Genomic DNA, 9,686 nt, shown 5'->3' with positions numbered 1-9,686 from the left:
TGTCCAATGTCTATTAATAATACAATGTAACCCAGGGATGTAACAATAGCTCCCCCTTTAATTTGGCCTGAATATTTGTGTTACTGCACTATCCAATATCTCAAAATACGAAAGTGCAACCCAGGGATGTAATAATAGTTCCCCCTTTAATCTGAATATTCGTGTTTCTGTACTACCCAATATCTCACAATACAACAGTGCAACCGAGGGATGTAACAATAGTCCCCCCGTGTAATCTGAACAGGATAATCATATTTCTGCAATGTCCAATTTCTAACATTACGACATTGTAACGCAAGAATGCATCAACCGATTCCGTTTTTAACTGAACTGTACATTCGTGTCTCTGACTGCCACATAACTCATAATACCGCAGTATAACTCAGGGATGTGACAGTAATTCCCCATATAATCTGAACTGGATATTCGTGTTCTGGACTGCCCAATATCTAACTACACGTTAGTGTAACCCACGGATCTAACAATAGTCACCCGTAGGATTAAAGGGACAGTGGCAGCGCGGATACAAATTGGTTAGGAGACAGAAAGCAAAGAGTAATGGTGAACGGTGTTTTTTCAGACTGGAGTGAAGTATACAGTGGTGTTCCACGGGGGTCACAATTAGGGCCACTGCTCTTTTTGATATATATTAATGACTTGGACTTGGGTATAGAAGGTATAATTTCAAAGTTTGCAGATGACACGAAACTCGGAAATGTAGCAAATAATGTGGAGGATAGTAACAGTCTTCAGGAGGACATGGACAGAATGGTGAAATGGGAAGACACATGGCAGATGAAATATAATCAGAGAAGTGTGAAGTGATGCATTTTGGTAGGAAGAATGAGGAGAGGCGGTTCTTCTTTTCCCAGTGAGTAGTGAGCCTCTGGAATGTGTTTCTGGCTGGTGTGGTGAATGCTGACTCTCTGACTGCCTTCTCCGGGGAGCTGGATCGGTTTTTGGCTGGAGCAGAGGTCGCAACATTTAAAGGTAAGAGGATTTACAATTAACGTGCGTCTGATACATGTGATCTCCTGGACTGGTTTCGATCACCTGAGGGGGTCGGGGAGCAATTTTCCTGGGTATTCTATCCCTTAAAGTCCCTGGATTTTTGCCTCTTCCAGGATATTCCATGGCTGCAGGCGGGAGGAGGGGGAGTAAGTATCAGTAATGATGCTCCATCCATCACGAGTGAGGGGCGGGCTTGATGGAGCATCTGGTCTTTTACTGCCCGTTATTTCCGTTTGTTCGTCCACATCCCCCGCTCGTCAAGGTGCTTTCAATGAAGCGATCTTCACACAAACCCACACCTGGGGCATGCCTGCGTCTGTGTTTAGTGAAACGAGACTCAATGTCTCTGCGCGTCGCATTATTCTCCTACGAAGCCCAAGGGCGCGAAATATTCTTGCAGGTCTCTGCTACAATGTGTCTGAGAATTTCTAGTCCCGTCCAATCACCCCTACGGGACTACGTGGCTGTTGTCTGCTTGGAGCACAAGAGGAGATGATTTTCAGCCCAGTAAATCATTGGGTGGTCTTAAGACAGTAAGCACTCAGTCTTTCTACGCTTGGTTATAGGTCTATTGGATTCGGGGTTGTAGCTCGGTGGTATGGCGCCTGCTTTCCGTGTATATATTTCTGGGTTCAATATCTAACACTTCCAAAAAGAAATTTCACCAGAATGTCCCACAGAAAGACAAATCGTGCTTTCAGGGGGAAGCGAGATTCAACTTCTGAGAGAAACATTCAATTGTCCCGGAGCAGGACTTCATCTCACGATCCCCTCAGCAGCTCAGCTCATAGCAGCCGCCGACTGACCGGAATTCAAAATTGGAAAAATAAAGTACTTGGAGATAGAACCCCGGACCTCATATACGCGAAGCGTGTAGTCTATCACTGAGCTACATCAGAAGATAATGAAGATCTCTGACCAAGTTTAAAAAGACTGAGAGTCTCACTTTCGTATGGCCGTCCCGAGGATTTACTGGGCTAGAAAGGATCACCTTTTATACTCCAAGCTGATAACTATACCTGAGGTATATGGACCTGATACAACTGTGGGTGAACAGAAGAAACCAGGTCCCGCTACTCAGAGAAATGAGAAAGGAACTGTTGAGAAGGAAGTCTGGGAGAGGGGGAGAGTCTCCTCGGGCTCTGCTGACCATTATTTCTGTTTCAGGTCGCCGTACTTCGAGCGCTCCCGTTATCAGTCACGAGGCTGACGTTTGGACGGGACTAGAAATGCTCAGACACATTGTAGCAGAGGCCAGCAAGAATATGTCGAGTTCTTGAGCTTCAGAGGAGGGAAAGGTGAGGCACAGACACCATTGAGGCTCATTTCCCTCCATGCTTGATGGACCAGGTGTGGGTTTGTGTTTAAAGATCACTTCACTAAAAACACCTTGACGATCTGGGGTTACAGACAGACATGACGGGCAGGAAAAGACCAGTTGGTTCAGCAATCCTGCCCCACATGTCTGGAGCATCGTGACCAGACACTTCCCACCTACACCACCCGCCCCACCAACCGGAAACATGTAATCACCTGGGAGCGGTTACAATCTAGAAACACAATCAAAGGCCAGTAAGGAATGGATTTTCTGGAAAGTTCCTCCCCGACCCCCTCAGGCGATCGAAACCAGTCCAGGATATGACTTTGGCCATGTGCAGGTTAACTGTAAAATCACTCACCTTCTATATGATGCGATTTCTGCCACAGTCGAGAACCGGTCCAGATCCCTCGAAAGGCAGAGAGAGAGTCAGCACCCACCACACCAGCCGGGAATGCATTCCAGAGACTCAGTACTCTCTGGGAAAAGAAGAACCGGCTAACACCCCGACTATTCTTACCTTCGTGTGGTCTAAACGCCTGTCGGCTGCTCCTCCCCAATCTGGGAAACTGGACATGATCTATCACTGGACACGCTATCCAAACCTGAGATGGGAGCCATTTAAACGTTGTGTGCGCGCTAACATTGAATTATATTCTGTGCGGAGCGTTAGGTTTTTCGCGAGGTAAAGAAAGCCTTACCTGATCTTATCAAAAGGCGGAGCAGCCTCGAGGGGGTGAAAGGCCTCCTCCTGTTCCGATATTCCTGTCCTTGTGTGTCAAAGTGACGCGAGTCTCAGAGAATATTTTCACAATTGCATCAAAGTTTGAAATCTAACTTGCTTGGAGATGTTAATGACTGAACGCGGGACTTCATACTTGCAAAGCATGCGCTCTTCCACTGAGCTACATCACCACGAGGCAATAAGCACTTGCGAGCGAAACAAGCGGGCACTTTAGAAGTAAAGCAGTGAGCTTTCTGCTCCGTCTCTCCAGGACATCGACATGCCCAGCGGTCCGGCCTGCTCACAATGTCCAACCTCTGCTTCAGGTCACGGGGTTTCTGCTCTTCTTTACTTTGAACTTCCCAAAAAAACGTCTGCGGGAATAAAAAATACAATTACTAATGGTCAGTGACTAGGCTGAAATCCAACTTCTGAATCATTAAGTGAGATGGAAGAATGACAGAGCGTCAAACAGGTACAAGAGATGTGACTGCTCACTCGACATTGCACCGTCACACATTCCAGTCATTCGGCGGCTGCTATGAGCTGAACTGCTGAGGGGACCGTGAGATGAAGTCCTGCTCCTGGACAATTTAATGCTTGTGGAGCCTCAGAAGTTGGAATTCGCTGCGCTCAGAATGCGTCATTCATCTTTTCGTGCTTAATTATGGTGAAACAATATTTTTGGTGATGGTGGAGATTAAAGCCAGGACCTCATATAGGTAAAGCACGCGCTCTACCAGTAAGCTACATGCCCAGATAACACCGGACTTGAACCGAGGAAGGAAGAACTGATTGTTCTCATTTTATGAGACCACCTTAGGTGGGTGTGCCCAGTGATAGATTATTTCCGGTTTCACAGATTGTGGAGAAAGAGGGAACAGAGATGAGAAGAGTCTGGATGTTCGGCGGTTCTTCATTTCCCAGAGAGTAGTAAGTCTCTGGAATGCATTGCCGGCTTGTGTGGTGGGTGCTGACTCTCTGTATACTGGACTTGAAATCATATCCTTTTCTGCTACAGCCAGACAATTAAACATGAGGTTTCCGGACCAGAAATAATTGTGGGTGAACGGAAGAAAGCAGGCCTCGGCACTCAGAACAATCAGAAAGGGGACGTTGAGAAGAAAGGCTGGGAGCGAGGGAGAGCCTCCTTTGGCTCCGCTGTAACCATCCTTCCGATTTCTGGACAGATTTTTCGAACGCTCCCGTTATCTGTCTCTTTGCTTGCGGTTGGACGGGACTAGAAATGCTCAAGCACATTGTAGCAAAGGCCGGCAAGAATATTTCGAGTCCCTAAGCTTCAGAGGATGGCAACGTGAGGCGCGGAGAGAATTGAGTCTTATTTCACTATAGACGGAAGCAGGACTTGCCCCAGGTGTCGGTTTGTGTTTAAAGATCACTTCACAAAAAACACCTTGAAGGTCTGTGGTTACAGACGGACATGACGGGCAGGAAATGAGCTGGTTCATCAATCCTGCCCCACGTGCCTGATGCATCGTGACTAGCCGTTTTCTACCGACACCACCCGCCCCGCCTTCAGGAAACATGTAATCTCCTGGGAGCGGTTACAAATCAGAAAAAAATCCAGGGCCGATAAGGAGCGCAATTTCTCGGAAATTCCTCCCCGACTCCCTCAGGCGATCGAATCGAGTTCAGTGGATCACACTGACCACGTGTAGCTTAACTGTAAAACCACTCACCTTCTATATGATGCGATCTCTGTCCCAGTCAAGAAACGGTCCAGAACCCTCGAGAAGGCCGAGAGAAAGTCAACACCCACGACACCAGCCGGCAATGCATTCCAGAGACTCAGTGCTCTCTGGGTAAAGAAGAACCGCCTAATATCCAGACTATCGTTACCTGTGTGGTCTAAACGCCTGTCCGCTGCACCTCCCCAATCTGTGAAACTGGAAGTAATCTATTTCTTCACTCAGAAATGGTGGTGAACCTGTGGAATTCTCTACCGCAGAAGGCTGCGGGGGCCAAGTCACTGAATATATTTTACTATGAGATAGATAGATTTCTAGACACAGAAGTCATCTGGGGGTATTGGGAGAGAGCGGGAATGTAGTATTGAGATGGAGGATCAGCCATGATCATATTGAATGGCGGAGCAGGCTCGAAGGGTTGACTGGCCGACTCTTGCTCCTTTCTTCTATGTTTTTATCACAGCGTCAAACAAGAGCTGGGACTGCTCGCTCGGCATTGCACTTTCACACATTCCAGTCAGTCGGCGACTGCTATGAGCTGAGCTGCTAAAGAGACTGTGAGATAAAGTCGTGCTCCAGGACAATTTAATGTTTGTGGAGCCTCAGAAGTTGTCACTCGCTGCGCTCAGAAAGCGAGATTCGCCTTTCCGTGCGTAATTGTGATGAAAAAATATTTTGGGAGATGCTGGGGATTGAACCCAGGACCTCATACATGCGAAACATGTGATCTACCACTGAGCTACATCCCCAGATAAAATCCATACCTACCGAAGGAAAGAAGAACTTATTGACCTCATTTTTTGAGGCCACCCAAGGTGGATATGCCACGTCGTGGATTATTTCCAGTTTCAAAGATTGGGGAGGATCAGGGAACAGGCGTTTAGACGACACAGAGGTCAGAATAGTCTGGATGTTTGGCGGTTCTTCATTTCCCAGAGAATAGTGAGTCTCTGGAATGCATTGCCGGCTGGTGTGGTGGGTGCTGACAGTTTGTATACTTGGCTTAAAATCGTCTAGTTTTCTGCTGGAATCAGACAATTAAAGGTGATGTATGCGGACCTGATGCAACTGTGGGTGAACGGAAGAAACCAGGCCTCGACACTTAGTCTAATGAGAAAGGGGGAGTTGAGAAGAAAGGCTGGAAAAGGGGGGAGAAACTCCTTGAACAGTGCTGTAATAAGCCTCCCTATTCAGGGAGCATTTTTCGAACGGTCCCGTTATCAGTCACTTTGCTTACGGTTGGACGGGATTGGAAATGCTCAGGCAAATTGTAGCAGAGGCCGGCAAGAACATTTCGAGTCCTCCAGCTTCAGAGGAGTGCACGGTGAGGCACGGAGAGCATTGAGTCTCAGTTCACTATAGAGTGCCAGGTGTGAGTTTGTGTTTAAAGATCACTTCACAAAAAACACCTTGACGAGCTGAGGGTACTGACGGACATGACGGTCAGGAAAAGACCAGTTAGTTCATCAATCATGTCCCTCATGCCCGAAGCATTGTGACTGGACACTTGCTACCTACACCACCCGCCCCACCCACCGGAATCATGTAATCTCCTGGGAGCGGTTCCAAACCAGAAAAAAATACAGGGCCAATTTCTGGAAAATTCCTCCCCGACATCTTCAGGCGATCGAAACCAGTCCAGGACATGACATTAACCATGTGTAGGTTAGCTGTAAAACCACTCACCTTCTGTATGATGCGATTTCTGTCCCAGTGAAGAACCGATCGAGATCCATCGAGAAGGCAGCAGAAGACTCAGCACCCACCACACCAGACGGCAATGCATTCCAGAGACTCACTACTCTCTGGAAAATTAAAACACGCCTCACATCCAGCCCATTCTTACCTCTAAAACCCTGCCCGCTGAATTCCAACCTCGGAATCAGAAAGTGAGTTGTTTGAATGAGAGAGCGTCAAACAGGAACGAGAACTGTGATTGCTGGCTCGACATTGCACCATCACACATTCCGATCAGTCGGCGGCTGCTATGAGCTGAGCTGCTGAGGCGACCGTGAGATGAACTCAAGCTCCAGGACAATTTAATGCTGTGGAGCCTCAGAAGATTCACCTTTCCGTAGGCGGCGGGTGGGAGAGGGGCAAGAGACTCCTTGCTGTAAGATTAGGCATTTTTAGCATATCGAGCGTACATTTAGATTAGAAGTTTTCAAAACATAAACCATAGAAACCTCTCAGGTTTACATTAGGCATCTTAATGCATAAACAGCACCCGCTTATAAACATAAGATCGCTGAGATTCGGAGGATAGTCGCTGAGGACCATGAAGTGGCCGAGTTAAAACTTCCCCAGAATACAGAAGGTCAGACTGAGCGAGGTGATGCTGGAAGCTGTTTACACTGCAGGGTTCAAGCATTTTGCAGAAGATAACAGGCGACATTGTGAATGTGTAGACAATGTGTTGCGAATATGATGAGAATATGTTGAGAATATGATGAGGATGTGTTGAGAATATGTTGAGAATTTGTTGAGAATTTGATAAGGATGTGTAGAGAAAGCGTTGAGAATACATTGAGAATGTGTTGAGAATGTGTTGAGAATATTTAGGCCTTGGGCATGCCGTGATATAAGGGTCTTGGGTCCGCACAGACCATGAGCAGTTCTGATAGAGGGTCAAGGAATGTGAATAAGAAATAATTATAAGGGAGAGTTTGCATGAAATGAGTGGTATAAAAAAATTCTAGTTTTACATTTCAATTTATGGAAGGAAAGGACGTCAAGAGAGAGAGCCAGACAGATAGAGAGACGAATAAGCAGCCACCCGAAGGTTACAGCTTCTATGCAAAGCAAGACTAAAGGTTATTATCCTGTCCTGAGTAATACTACGGCCTGAAATATTGTGTGTGTTGAAACTTGCTTATATTCAATAAAGGATTAATCACAACCTATTGGTGTCGAGTCTGAATCGATCTTATAAACTGGCGACTGCGGCGTCGGACCTTGACATGAGATAATGCGAATTGAGTGAAACGAAGTGCTTCAGACGGACAAGGTGCTAAACCCAGTCCATTAAGGTCGGAAAACCGTTTCGCCGGGAGCATGAGTTTCTCTCTCCAATACTAACAGTAAACATGGGGACTATCAGGGAAGCTTTTTGTAAAGAATCTAAGCGTCGTGATGGGCAGAGAAATCTGTTAAGAATTGTCTAGGAGGTAATAGGTCTGGGTGAGACACAGACTGTGAGCTTGAGACTTTGACTCAGTACAAAATGGGGTTAACTAGCGAACAACAGAAATTGCAAATTGCTTTGGGAGAAACCAGGATAAATTAGTTTATCACATAATAAAAAAGGAGAGAGTGGAAGATCCAATCCCTTTTGTAGTTACAAGCTACAAAAGTTTTTTTTGTTTGCAGTGCGCTGTTTCTCTAAAAGCCTGTGCGAATGTTTCGGTGCCACTGGTTGTGGTGAAACTCTCTTTTACAGCCTGCAGTGTAAAAATATACAAAGATTTTGTTCAGCTGCAAAGGCTAACTTTTCTTCAACGATATCCAGTACTTTTCACGCTCAATTGGAAAGGCGACTGAAGAAACAACAAAACGAAATGTGAAGTAATTTATTGGGGTTTTGTAAGCACGTGATACTTCTATAATATTATCTGTGTTGAATTGTGTGATGTTTAAGATATTGCTGCATTAAATTGGAGATATTGAGGTTAACTAATCTATTAAATAGTGAAAACGAGAGTTTTATTGTGGCCACGGTGAAATTCTGATTATTGTAAATTATGTAAGAGTCTTTAGTTCCCGACATGAGATTATCACATTGAAAGCAACTGGCATTTCTGAATTTCTCACAAATGCCAAGGAGTTAATGATTTCAGTTGGATAAGTAGTTGATGTTGAGTGTAATTAGTAGGCACAAGGATAGGCACAACCTACTCTTTTTAAAAAGAGATGTAGGAACTAAAATGCTGTCTTCCCTGACAGCAATATGTTTAAAGTTAATAGTGATGTTATTCATGATTTCTGCTTGTTTTAACAGATTTTCAATTCCTGATGAAAAAAAAGTTTGTTTAAAATAATCTGTGCTTTCACGACTCATGTATTGAAATTTGGAAGTCAAAAATAAGCTGATATTTATTTTCCAGAATTTAATTGTATTAGGATCTTTGTGCAAACTATTATTGCTTAACGACACAGAGGCATGGATGGGGTGGGTCGGTTGGGGGAGAAGTAAAATGGAGTTAGTTTTTTTTTCATTCAGCTAAGTTTTTTAAGTTGACGTGAAAGCAGCGTGGGACAAGCTGCGTGAGTCTGATGATATCTGGTTCCGCCTTCTTTTCACTGCAGAGAAGTTAACGCCTTCCACAGGCAGCTAATTTAGATTTTTTTTCTTTTATAAGGTTAACACTGCCTAAATATTGACGGAGCAGCAACTTTTTTATTCCAGAATGTAAGCATATATCAGGCATTATTACATTTTTAGGTTTCCTAATTGGAATGGATATTTCTCAACATTGATGGAAGGAGATCAGGAATTGACAAATGCATGTTATGCAATTAACAACTTCGGTTCTCAAGAAGAACCAAAGTAGATTTTCTGTTTTCTTCTTTTAAAACAGGTGAACATGGTTTTCGTAACCGAATGTGTGTTGATGGTGCAGGATTACCGAGAGTGGTTCTTTGACATAAAAGTGGCCTCACAGAGTTGCGGAGCAAACTTTGCTGGAAAAACTTAGGTGCAGGAGAGATCCGTTAGTGTTAAGAATTTAAGACCTCATCGGCAGACATCGGCAGATATCGAATGTCACGGCGTTGTGAAGATTTGATGCAAGACTTTGCCTCTCAAAGGCTCGGATTTAATCCATTCAGGGTTATTTGTTTTCATCCGGGATAGAGTGTTCGAAGGGGTGGAGATATGAGATTTATCTCCAGAAGTATTTGCATGGACTGGACTATAACCATCCTT

The 9,686-nt window shown here is 45.0% G+C and overlaps 1 non-coding gene across 1 annotated transcript; it reads right to left on the bottom strand.

The window, feature by feature from the left end:
* Positions 1 to 5,439: 5,439 nt before the first annotated feature.
* Positions 5,440 to 5,511, bottom strand: trnaa-cgc (transfer RNA alanine (anticodon CGC)). The gene has a single exon. It is a non-coding gene; the product is annotated as a tRNA-Ala (tRNA).
* Between the last annotated feature and the right edge of the window lie 4,175 nt (positions 5,512 to 9,686).

Source organism: Heptranchias perlo, unplaced genomic scaffold, assembly GCF_035084215.1.
Source record: "Heptranchias perlo isolate sHepPer1 unplaced genomic scaffold, sHepPer1.hap1 HAP1_SCAFFOLD_43, whole genome shotgun sequence".
NCBI classification, from domain to species: domain Eukaryota; kingdom Metazoa; phylum Chordata; class Chondrichthyes; order Hexanchiformes; family Hexanchidae; genus Heptranchias; species Heptranchias perlo.
This window is presented reverse-complemented; position numbering and strand designations above follow the sequence as displayed.